Source organism: Monodelphis domestica, chromosome 8 (assembly GCF_027887165.1).
Source record: "Monodelphis domestica isolate mMonDom1 chromosome 8, mMonDom1.pri, whole genome shotgun sequence".
Classification (NCBI taxonomy): domain Eukaryota; kingdom Metazoa; phylum Chordata; class Mammalia; order Didelphimorphia; family Didelphidae; genus Monodelphis; species Monodelphis domestica.
In genome coordinates this window covers 239848398-239860559 of record NC_077234.1, presented here as the reverse complement: position 1 = coordinate 239860559, position 12162 = coordinate 239848398, and positions in this window count along the sequence as shown.

Below are 12162 nucleotides of genomic sequence, written 5' to 3'. Positions count from 1 at the left end.
CAATAACTGGGATTCCCACATATAGGGCTGAAGATTAAGGAAACTGATTCTAGAATCTAGACTATACATGTAGCCTCTGGATACAGCCCACTGGTTAGAAACTGTTGACTAATCTAACCTCTTAGAGCAACAGAAATGACTTGAGTTAAAGTTACTTGCATGCTAGTTTTAGCCTATCTCTGTCTTCCAGACTCAAAGAAGTGACTCCAAATTATTCATCTTTTCATACCCTTTACAACCTAGAACAATGTTTTTTCTCATGCAGTAAGTGAGCACTAGCCCCTGGCTGAATTGAATTGATGAGTTGCAGGATGGTGTATTACAGAAACCAATCGTCAGAAATAGAAAAGATCTGAGTTCAAGTCTTTGCTACTTTGAGGATTTGCTACTTAATACCATGTTTGTAGCTACATGGTGGTAGTTACACGGTCCCATACCACTTGTAACACCCACTTACAATAATGAGCTTGTTTTTACAGAAAAGGGGCAATATAATGGAGCTCCAGTTCCACATGATTCTTTGCTCTGCTACTTCAGGGAGTTTATATTAAATAAAAAAAGTTAGAAGAGAAACCACAAACACTCTGAACCCTCAGTTAGAAATGTTCCTAATATTTAGGCAGAGGTTTGGCTGGCTGCCTTAATTTACATTTACATTTATCTCTATCTGACCCCTGGTCTCTTTGTGGTTGAGATTTAATTCAGGTTACTGGAAAAATTGGGGCAAAGAAACTGGAGCCGGATTACAGTATCTGCTAATTGAGAGAGGCTGGGAGAGAAATCTGGAGAAAAAATAGATCTTTTCTTGGAACTTTTCTTGGTCTTTGAGAAGGTGGGCACAAGTGGGGGAGCTGGCCCAAGCGTTCTGCTCCTAGGTACCTACCTACCTGCTGGGTCAATGGCACAGCTTTCTCTCTTCCCTTCTCTCCCACAGCTCTGTCCTACTTTCTTTTTTCACTGATTGACACGGCTCGCCAATTCTTTCATCTTGGCTCTTGATATTCCTTCTCATGTCTTCCTGCCAATAGAATGCCTCTAGACAATTACATGATGTAGTGTTGGAGTTGGATCGAGGAGAACTTGAGTTCGAATGTTCAGATATTAACTGGGTGAATAACTTTAGGCAAAGTCACCTAACCTGCCCAAATGGGGCTAATAACATACCCTTTGAGGGGTTATTGTGAGGATCAAATAAGATAATGGATCTATTATATTTTATTTATTAATATATTTATTAAATATGATAAAGATAAAATGTAATTTAATAGCCATGGACAAATATATGACACTAATGTATTCTATTACATATTAATATATTTACATATAAATATGTATATATTTATATATAGCTTTGCAAACATTAAAGTGCTATATTAATGTTAGCTATTATAATTATGTTTGACCCTGGGCAAGTCACTTAACTTTCCTTTCTCACCTTCCTTCTCTGTAAAGTAGGACTAAAAATAACACCTACCTCCAGGGTTATTGTATCTAATAAGATAATAATTCTGGTTATTTTCTGACCTCAGACACTTTCTAGCTGTGTGACTTTGGGTAAGTCATTTAATCCCCATTGCCTAAGCCCTTACCACTCATCTACGTTGGAATAAATACATAGTAAGGATTCCAAGATGGACGGTAAGATTTTTTTAGATTCTAGTTATTATTATTATCATCATCACCACCATTTTCATCATCATCTTGGGTGAATCATTTTTTCTTTGTGAGGACAATTTCCTTTATCATATTACAATGGTGGTCACTGGGTGAGCCCCTGCTTATTTTATCTGGTTAGAGCACATCCCATAGAGTCTATAGGGAGCTCAGTTGGTTCCTTGACTCAGTGGCAGAGAATTTAGATTTTGGATGATTGAGCAACATTCTTTATTTTTTTCTTGGTCATTGATAGTGGTGGTGATGGTGATGGTGATGGCGGAGTTTGTTCCCGGTTGGCCATTGATCAGCAAGAATTTCCCACGAGAGGAAAGGTCTTCTGCTTTCTCTCACTTCTTTCTGTCTTTTGAACATAGGACTTGGGATTCTGAGAACTCTCTTCAACTTGCCATCAGGTGGGAAGTAACCCTGTCCCCTTGTCCCCCCATCTTCAGTGGCGATAGCAACAGTTCACAGGTGACAATGAGCACAGTGTGCTGGGCTAGATGCCAGGATTTGAACCTCAAACCACTGACTGCCTCTTCTGCTTTGTTTCTTTTCCTGAGCACTGGTGACCAAACGTGGATTACAGAGATGCTGATTCAATGAGGCCAGTGCTGGTGACGTTAGGAGCTCAAATGCCAGTTATTGATGGCTGCTGGCAGTTTAACTATACCCTGCTCGGGCAGGATGACTAGCAGCAGAAGGATGTGTCCTAACCATGTGTTGGCTTGCAGAAAGTATAGACAGTGAGGGAAGGAATAACAAGAAGTTCAGGTGAAGGTGAAATGACTTGATCAATCTTACAAAGCCTTTCATGTCTAAATGTTTGAAGCATCAGCCTATCTATCGGGTAAGAGTTAAGGGTGATTGTGCAATAGTCTAAGTCTTTGCTAATAAGGACTAGGGGTTTCCCAAGTTTAAAGCATTTCTTTGGTTTGGAAGAAATAAATAGCTGTTCTATACTGATCTACCTTAAGTAATTTCTGCATCTATTTATTTACTCTCTGCTGAGTATCTTTTGAACGAGAACTTGCCAATTCCTTTTGGGGAGCCCTCAGACTTGGAACACATTGAAATGATTTCTCTTGGGACACTAGGGCGAGGCACCAATGTAGAGAACCAGAGAGTTTGCATCTTCTCTTTGGGACCAGGCTTCCAAGGGACTCCAACTAATCAGCATGAGCCCAAATCTTGGGTCCTTTAGTGAGAGAGGGCACCTCAGTCTCCTGGGCTAGAGGATCTTGACATAAGTATATGTAGAATGAATATAAAAATAGAGGAAATGTGGGATAGCCGGGTAGCTCAGTGGATTGAGAGTCAGGCCTAGAGACGGGGGAGGTCCTGGGTTCAACTCTGACCTCAATCACTTCCTAGCTTTGTGATCCTGGGCAAGTCACTTAATTCCCATTGCCTACCTCTTATTGCTCTTCTGCCTTAGAACCATAACCACTCTTGATTCTAAGATGGAATATGAATTAAAAAAAATAAAAAGAAAAAAAAAAGAAAGAAAATGTAGCTTAGAGAAGGAGGAAGCATGCAGTAGAAGAGAATCAAGAAAGACTTCTTGTAGAAGCTGGTGCTGGAGCTGAATCTTGTAGGAAGTAAAGGACTTTATTAGGCACAGGTGAGTAGGGGGCCTATCCTAGACTCAGAGAATGACCAATGTAAGTACACGAAGACAGGAGCTAGATTATCATATGTGAGACACAGCAAGAAGGGCAACTTATAGGAAGGAGAATAACTGTCGCCGTGTCTAAAGGGAGAGAAAGAGACAGAGAGACACACATACAGACAGAGACAGAGAGATACAAAGAGACAGAGAGAGATGAAGAAAGAGAAAGAGGGAGAGAAGAAGACAAGGAAATAGGGAGGGAGGTGGAATGGAAGGCAGGAGGGGGAGGGAAGGAAGAAGGGAAGAGAACGGAATCTATGTTAAAGATCAGTGAACTTGACTAATTCCTAGGACATTTTTAGGCTATATTATTAGAGGCATATCATTTCAGAGAGGGAAGCATTAACCACTAAGAGTCAATGGGTTTCATCAAAAGCAGGTCATGCCAGAATGAACTTATTTTCCTTTGGGGCAGGGTTACCAGACTGATATAGCACGAGAATGATGTTGACACAGTTTGCCTATGTTCCAGTAAAGTATTTGGCGAAGGTTCTCCTGAGATATTTGTGACAAAGAGAGAATTGTAGGCTAGGCAGTAGTGCTTTTAGGTGGACTCAGAACTCAAGAGTAAGGTATTCTTAATGACTCAGTGCCAACTTGAAGGGAAATCTTTAGCGAAGTGATTTGAGAATTGTCTAGGGTTCGATATTTTAACTGATGTCTTCAATGAAGGCACATACTGCATACTTGTGAAATTTGCACTTGCTACAGATTTGGGGAGACTGCCTAATATGAAAACATAGTAAGGAATCCAAAAACACGTGTCAAATCAAACCAGATAAAATAGCGATAGATAAAATATTTGATGCTTCATAAAAACCTTCAATTTCCCAAGTATAATGCTGGGACAATATGACTAGAAAACTGTAAATATTAAAAGTATATCAGAGTTAGGAGTCTAGAAGCACAGTATGTCTCAACAGATCAAAATGTCTGCCCCAAAGCCAACACTATCAGGGTCAGCTATGTTACTAAGTGGATACAGTGGCAGACCTGGAGACAGGAGATCCTGAGTTAAAATCTAGCCTCAGATACTTTCTAGATGTGTGACCCTGGACAAGTCACTGAACCCCAGTTGCCTAACTCTTACTATTCTTCTGTCTTGGAACTGATACTCAGTATCAATTCTAAGATATAAAGTAAGGATTTAAAAAATCTAACACAATCCAAAGCTACATTAATGGAGACATTATTTCTAGACTGCCACATATTACTGGTAGTGATTTATGTGCAAGAATTGGCACACACACACAAATGCATGCACATGTAAAATCTCCTATGAATTTATCATTGAGTGAAATTTCTAGAGTGGAAATTCCCTTTACCAATGCAGGTGATCAACTCATCTATAACTTACAGTATTAGAATGTTGCTTGGAAACACTCAAGGTCAAGTAGTTTGCCCATGATCATATAGTTTGTATGAGTCAGAGGCAGGACTTGAAACAAAGTTTTCTGACTTAAAGATGAACTTCTTATCTACCATGCTATGCAGTCTTAGCATGCCATAAAATGTATCATCTAGGAAATATGAGATGAGAAAAGAAGATGGGCTAGTCTTAGAGAGAGGGAAATGTTTAACAGAAAGGCTATTGTATGTACCAATGTAACATCAAAAGATGAAGATATGAAAGATGGAATCTACTATGTTGAGCAAGTTGGGTAGGTCCTCTATGGAAGACTTATGAAAATAAAAATCTGTAAGAATTACATAGGTGAAAAAGGCATGGGTAGATTGCAATTTATGGCATTGACAATAATAATCCTTTTGGTGAAATCTATTAAAGATCTATTAAAGCTTTTTAAATTAAATTATTAAAACTCATACAATACCTTGAGAACCACATTTTTTGGAAGAATTGGCAAACTGGAGTGCATTCAGAAGAGAATGGCAAAAATTGTGAGACTCTACCATATTAGAGCTACTTTAAGGATCATAAGACACAGGAAAAAGTCTTTGACAAAGCACAGCACTCATTTATGATAAAAAAAAGCAAACAAAAAAAAACCCAAACACTATCTCCTACATAGAAGATGGAATGATCATTTCAAAAAAATGATTAAAAGTTATTGTTCTAAAACCAAACAGGTATGCAAAAGGAAATACTAGAAACTTCCCCAGTAAATTCAGGAGTGAACCAAGGGTTCCCCATTCCACTGCTGTTATTTGACATAGTTCTAGAAATTATAAGCAATAGCAACAAGAGAAAAAATTAAAAGCATAGAGAAAGGCAAAGAAGAAACAAAATGCTATTCGTTGATATAAAGGGTCACTTAGAAAATCCCAATGAATTGGCAAAAAAAAAATGGAAACAGTAGCTTTAGTTAAGTAATGTTACAAAATAAATCCACAAAAATAAATGGCATTAATATAAAGCAGTCTGCACTCTTTGTGGTGGCCAAAAATTGGAAAATGAGGGGATGCCCTTCAATTGGGGAATGGCAGAACAAATTGTGGTATATGTTGGTGATGGAATACTATTGTGCTCAAAGGAATAATAAAGTGGAGAAGTTCCATGGAGACTGGAACAACCTCCAGGAAGTGATGCAAAGCGAGAGGAGCAGAACCAGGAGAACATTGTACACAGAGACTGATACACTGTGGTACAATCGAACGTAATGGACTTCTCCATTAATGGCTTTACAATGTCCCTGAACAATTTGCAGGGATGTAAGAAAAAAAAGAAAAACTATCCTCAAGCAGAGGACAAACTGAGGGAGTAAAAACACCGAGGAAAAGCAACTGCTTGACTACAGAGGTTGAGGGGACATGATCGAGGAGAGATGCTAAATGAGCACCCTAATGCAAATACCAACCACAAGGAAATGGGTTCAGAGCAAGGACACATGTGATACCCAGACGAATCACGCATCGGCTGGGGGGGGGGGGGAGGAAAAGAAAATGATCTGTTTCTAATGAATAATGTATGAAAATGACCAAATATAATAAAGTTTAAAAAATGAATATATATATATATGGATATATATATATATATATATATGTATATATATATATATATATATATATATATAAAGCAGTAACAATGCAGAAAGGAATTTTCCAGAAAAAATTTCCAGAAAGGAAAGTCCCATTAGAAATAACTTCAAGATGCATGAAATATTTGGGAGTTAATCTAAAAAGCCAATTCATTACTTGTATAGATATGATTTAAAATGTTTCCTAAAGAAATAAAGAATAACCTATGCATTTGGAAGGACATTTAGTATCAATGTCTGGGCTATGTCAGTGTAACAAAAATAAAAACATTACCATTAACATATAGATTTAGCGTTATAACAATAAAACCACAAAGAATAGACTTTATATCATTATACAAAATAGCTATAAAATTCATTTGGAGAAAAAATCAAGAAAAATAATGAAAAATTGTAGAAATGATGGAGTAATTACACTTCCAGACCTTAAGCTCTATTAAAATGCTATAATCAAAATTATTTGGTACTAGTTTTAAAATAGAAAAGTAGGTCAATGGAGCAGACTGGTATAATGACTAAAATTCTCTGGAGAATGTATCTTAACTTTATAATTATTATTTATTAAATAGCCAAAAGCTGGAGAGAGAGGGGTCGGGGCAGAGACAGAGACAGAGACAGAGACAGAGACAGAGACAGAGACAGAGAAAAGCATGAGTTGCTTTTCTGGTTAGTTGGGAGAGCCAGAACTTTTGGCCACCCAGCCAGCAAGCCCTTCTAGCTGCCTGCTCCTGGAGCAGTTGAGAAAGTCCAGAGTCAGACTGCTTGGCCTCCTGAATCCCCACTTCCTGAAAAAAGCCCTGACTTCCTGTTCTCTCCATCAATTTTATGCTCTTTGTGATGTCCTTCTCTGCCTTCAATCAGAATGAGATGGGTCTTCCAGATGCTAAGACATGTGTCAATCCAGAATGACTGCATAGTGCATGTGCATTCTTACCCACATGACATCTCCCTATCTAATTTAATTACTTCATCACCCAAGGAAGTTCTTATTTACAGATAAAACAAGGAGCTGGTTTCCACCTTGCCAGTTTTTACATCTAGACATAAGTAGATAGGATCCAACATAGCCCTGGGGAGAGAGACAGTTTGAGCTTTAGCCCTAAAATCAAACTGCTTGAGCTTTAAAATTTTTTTTAAACGTTTTGGGTGCCAGGGGGATACAAACTAATACTAACTTTCCACACTAGACAAAGATGAATTAGAAATAATATAAATTACCCAGTGTTTAATAACTCCAGAACCAAAAATATCAAGGAAAGAATTTCTTTTCTAAAGTGAATTTCTGGGAAAACTGAAAGGCAGTTTGACAGAAATTAGGTGTAGACTAATGTCTACACCTAATATATATATGTATATATAATATAGTTATAGTATAACTATAAACCATAAGAATCTCAAAATGGATACATAAACTGAATATTAAGATTATAACATTTAAAGTAAGAAAAGAACAAGATCAGATACATTTCATGGTTGTGACTAGAAAGTGGTTTCTTAATCAAAGGATAGAGGAAGTTACAAAATAGAAAAGATAATCTTATTTTATCAAATCAAAAAACTTTTGCAAGTAACGCACCTAGGATAAGAAAGTAAATGGTTGACTGGAAAAAGTCTCTGAATCAAATAGAAAAAACTATAGTGTATGCAATGAAGCAGAAGTAGATATTTTTTTCTGGAATTTCTTTGCTTTCTCCATAATACAGCAAATGTTGGCAATTTGGTTTCTAGTTCTTTTTCCTCTTCAAAAAACAGCCTGTAGTAACTTTGTAGTAACAAAGTAGATATCCATTCATTAGGGAATGGGTAAATAGTTATGGTACATGAATGTAATAGGATACTATTGTGTTGTAAGAAATGAGAAATATATTGAATATGGAGAAGTATAGGAAGAGCTACATGAATCAGTGCAAAATAAAACAATATGCAAATGGATCACACATGTAATGTAAATGTAATAACAACATGAAATAGTATGGTGCACAATTTTAATTGACTGAGCATATACTGAATTTAGAAGAGATATGAGAAGACACCCCACTGCCTCCTTCTTTGTAGAGGTGGAAGATGACAAGTATGGAGAATTGCACACAATGCTAGACTTTTGGGTTATGTTGGTTTAATTTTGTTGAACTGTTTTTTTCCTCCAATTTTTTATTCTTTGTTAAATGGGATGGATCTCTAGGAGAGAAACATATTAGAAAAATATAGGTGATATAAAAGATATGAATAAATATTTAAATAAAAATTTTAAAGGAGCTAGGAATGTTTATCATGGAGAAGAGATTTAGGAGGACATGATAATTATATGAAGCATTTGAAGGATAATCACATGAAGAAAGACTTAATTTCCTCTTGATCTCAGGTAACAGAGTTAGGAGTAAAGGATGAAAGTCATAAAAAAGCAGATCTATATCAATGTAAGGAAAAACTTTCTACCTTTGACTTTAGCTTTGTCCAGAATCTTGAATCCATTGTTTCTGTCGCTGCCTCCACCAAATCCTTCAGTGGCTTCACATGGTGAATTCACTCTTCTGTGTTATAGAACTCGGAACTCATAGTACTTAAGAGCACTGAATTTGGAATGCTAAGACTTGTGTTGAAATCCTAGCTCCACCACTGATTTTCTGGGTGATGTTGGGTCAATCACTTGACTTCTCTGCTTCAGAGATGTTTTGTTATTTATAAAACGAAGGCATTGGACAAACCCTCAGGTCCCTTTCCATTCTAAAGCTTATGAGGGATTAGAGACATATTTCAGTCTCTGAACAAAATGATTATAGAACATGAATGTGAACTAGTGTCGTTTCAGTTAGGCTAGATAGTCTATTTTTCTAAAAGGACCAGAGAGAAAAAAATAAACCAAATTCATGTGCATTTTAAAATGTTTCTGATGTGATTCAGTTTTTAAATGCTAGCTTTTGTTTCTGGGTTGAAGAATTGGATAGGTTATAAAGCTGACATCTTTATAATGCTTCAGATAGTCCAAAGCAGTTGCCATTTGATTCTCCCCAATGTCCCCTGTAAGGTATGTAGTACGTCTATACTCATATATACTCATTATCTCCACTTTATGGATAATGAAACAGACTTGGAGAAATTACGTGTCTTGTCCAAGTTATTGGAATTCAGAGGACCATAGGTTGAGAGTAGGTGTGGGGACCTTGGAGATTACTAGTACAATGCCCTCAGTTTGGTCAGCTCATGCTGGATCCTTCCCTGCTTCCCACCCCCCACCTCGGGACTGAACATGATCCACATGATCTCAGAGTCAATGTCTTTAAGTGGGAGAGGGAACCCTAGCCTCCTCAGCCAATAGGTCTATATAAAATTATAAATGTATATGCATTCTTCTCCAAGAGAATTTAAACTCATGAATATCAGGGACTGTTACATTTTTGTCTTTATGTGCACTATGTCTAGCAAAGTGCTTCATAGATGTTTGTTGAGAGATTCATTCATATCTAATCTGAGAGGCAGGACTTCTATCTTTCATAACCTACAGAACAATCATACTTATCAATTCTATTCTCTTTCCCAAGATTGATACTCTAATGAACAAAGGGGATCTCTCTCTGGGAAAATCCCTGAAGGCTACATTGGATGCCCATGGCTCATGCCCATGGATATCCCCATTCTATGGATTGGGAAAAAAAGAGGCCATTGACCTAATAAATAAGAGTATTGGAATCCTGGATTCAAATATTACATCTGACACCTATGACTATAGGCCAATGATGCAAACTCTTTAAGCCTTAGGTAACTCTCTATAAGACTAGAAGTTATGAGCTGTAGATCTGTTGAAGGTGAGAATTCCTACCTTGGACCTCAGGTCTTTGATACGTTGAGGTAAGGAGGATGAAAATTGAGATAATAAAGGTTTTCCCATGGTTATGATCATGATGTCAGGCAAAGAAGTGGGAAGAAGCCACAATATTTATGGGCCTCTGAACTCAGGGGATCATATAATGTTATTTTAAGCACAGAATAGATTTCAGAAATGTGTTTTTTTTGTTTTTGTTTTTGGTCATATGAAGCACTCAAGTCCTAGAGAGGGAAAATGACAATTAGATCATTCCTTCTTGTCTTGCATCTAGCTACTTGGAGAACACCTTATGCAGGAGGGGAAAGTCCCAATGATTACTCCAAATGGTAATAGGAGCTCAATTGGTAGGTATGATGTCACATCATATTCTTGTATATGTATAGTTTATATAGATTAGCAAACTCTGGGGCCTTGACAAAGGGTAGCTTTTTTCCCCCTTTTCCATAGATTGATATTATAGTTTCAAAAGGAAACTCATTCTCACTGTGAGGGCTTTATATGCCCCATAAATTAGAGCAAGTGCTAGAGGGTTTGCACTTGAGATAAAAATTGGGATTGGTGTCACTGGGGACAAAAAGGAAAGTTATTCTGGATCCTTCAGAGGTATGGACTTGAAATGGATCTAAAGTTCTGGCTAGTCATAGGCAGCATTTAAGACTGTGACATATTCTGTCACTCACCAGGGAAGAATATGGACTGGCTCATTTTAATCCATTTAGGTCCATGTCAAGCAACCACTGTGCTGTAGGTACAATGACTCCCATGAGTATTCTGGCAGGCCATATCAAAATGGCCATCGCTCTTGGGACAACCCTCCCAACCTGTCTCAGAACTGTGCAAAGATTTGGAGACCTGAGTATAGATCAAGGCAACTAGGCTAAGATCCCCACTGGTATTGCCACTGGTCTGTGCCCTCAAGAGGTTTTTCCATTGTCTTCTGGAGGAGAACGGAGAGGAGTCTGAGTTTCTTTGAAGGGTTCCATGACTTGGATTTAGGGATATATGGATGGGAGAAAGGAAATATCCATTAAGTTGCCTTCCAAGTATTCTTTAAAATCTGGGAGCAGACTTAGTGATAGAAACAAATGGCTAAAATAATGAAGTCTACGCATTATTTTAATTGGTTATGGTTAACATAAGGCCTATATGTTAATATATGCTCAGGCAGAGAAGGCTCCCAATCAAGAATGCTGACCAGAAAGTATGAAGTCGTCATGGAGGCAGGACAAGCATTTGTGTATTTAAGGGAGGTTTTGAAAATTGGGCCTACTAAGTATTACAAAGTCTCACTGGAATCTTTGAGCTTTCATTAGAACACATACGTGCACTTGACTTTTCACTAAAAGAAATTCTGGTGTTAAATATATGCATTACAAACAACATTATATAGTGGATAGCCTTAGAATCGCAGCCAGGAATTCGTCTTTCCTGTGAGGTATAATGGCTATGTGACCCTAGGCGAATCATATGACTTGGACTAGACAAATTTGTTTAAAACAATTATTTTATTATACAGCATTATCAATATAATTACTTTAAAATGTGAAAATTCATACGCCTTACCAGTGCATTTATTGAAAAATATAAGAGCAGGGTGACACTGTATTTTTTCCATTCTTCTTTGACATTTTGGTTCAATGCCTGAGTTTTAATTCAGAGCAATAACACTGCAGGGAAATAAATTATATTGAAATAAATGGGGCATATCATAGCATAAATAGCCCATGGGTTTTGTTTTTCTTTTCTTTTTAAAAAAATACTTAATTGGTCCTTTCCACTTTCTGCCCTGCATTGAGCACAAAATGTCCTCGATACACAGCTGTAAATTTGGCAAAACAAATTGCCACACTGGCTACATCTTAAAATGTGTGTCTTTTTCTTCATTTTAAGTTCATTCCCTCTCTTTCAGAAGATGACTGGTATATTTCATCTTTATTTTTTTTGGACTTGCCATCTTATTATTAGTGATTTGGAGTATTTTTTCAAATGGTTGCTCATAGCTTGTATTTCTTTTT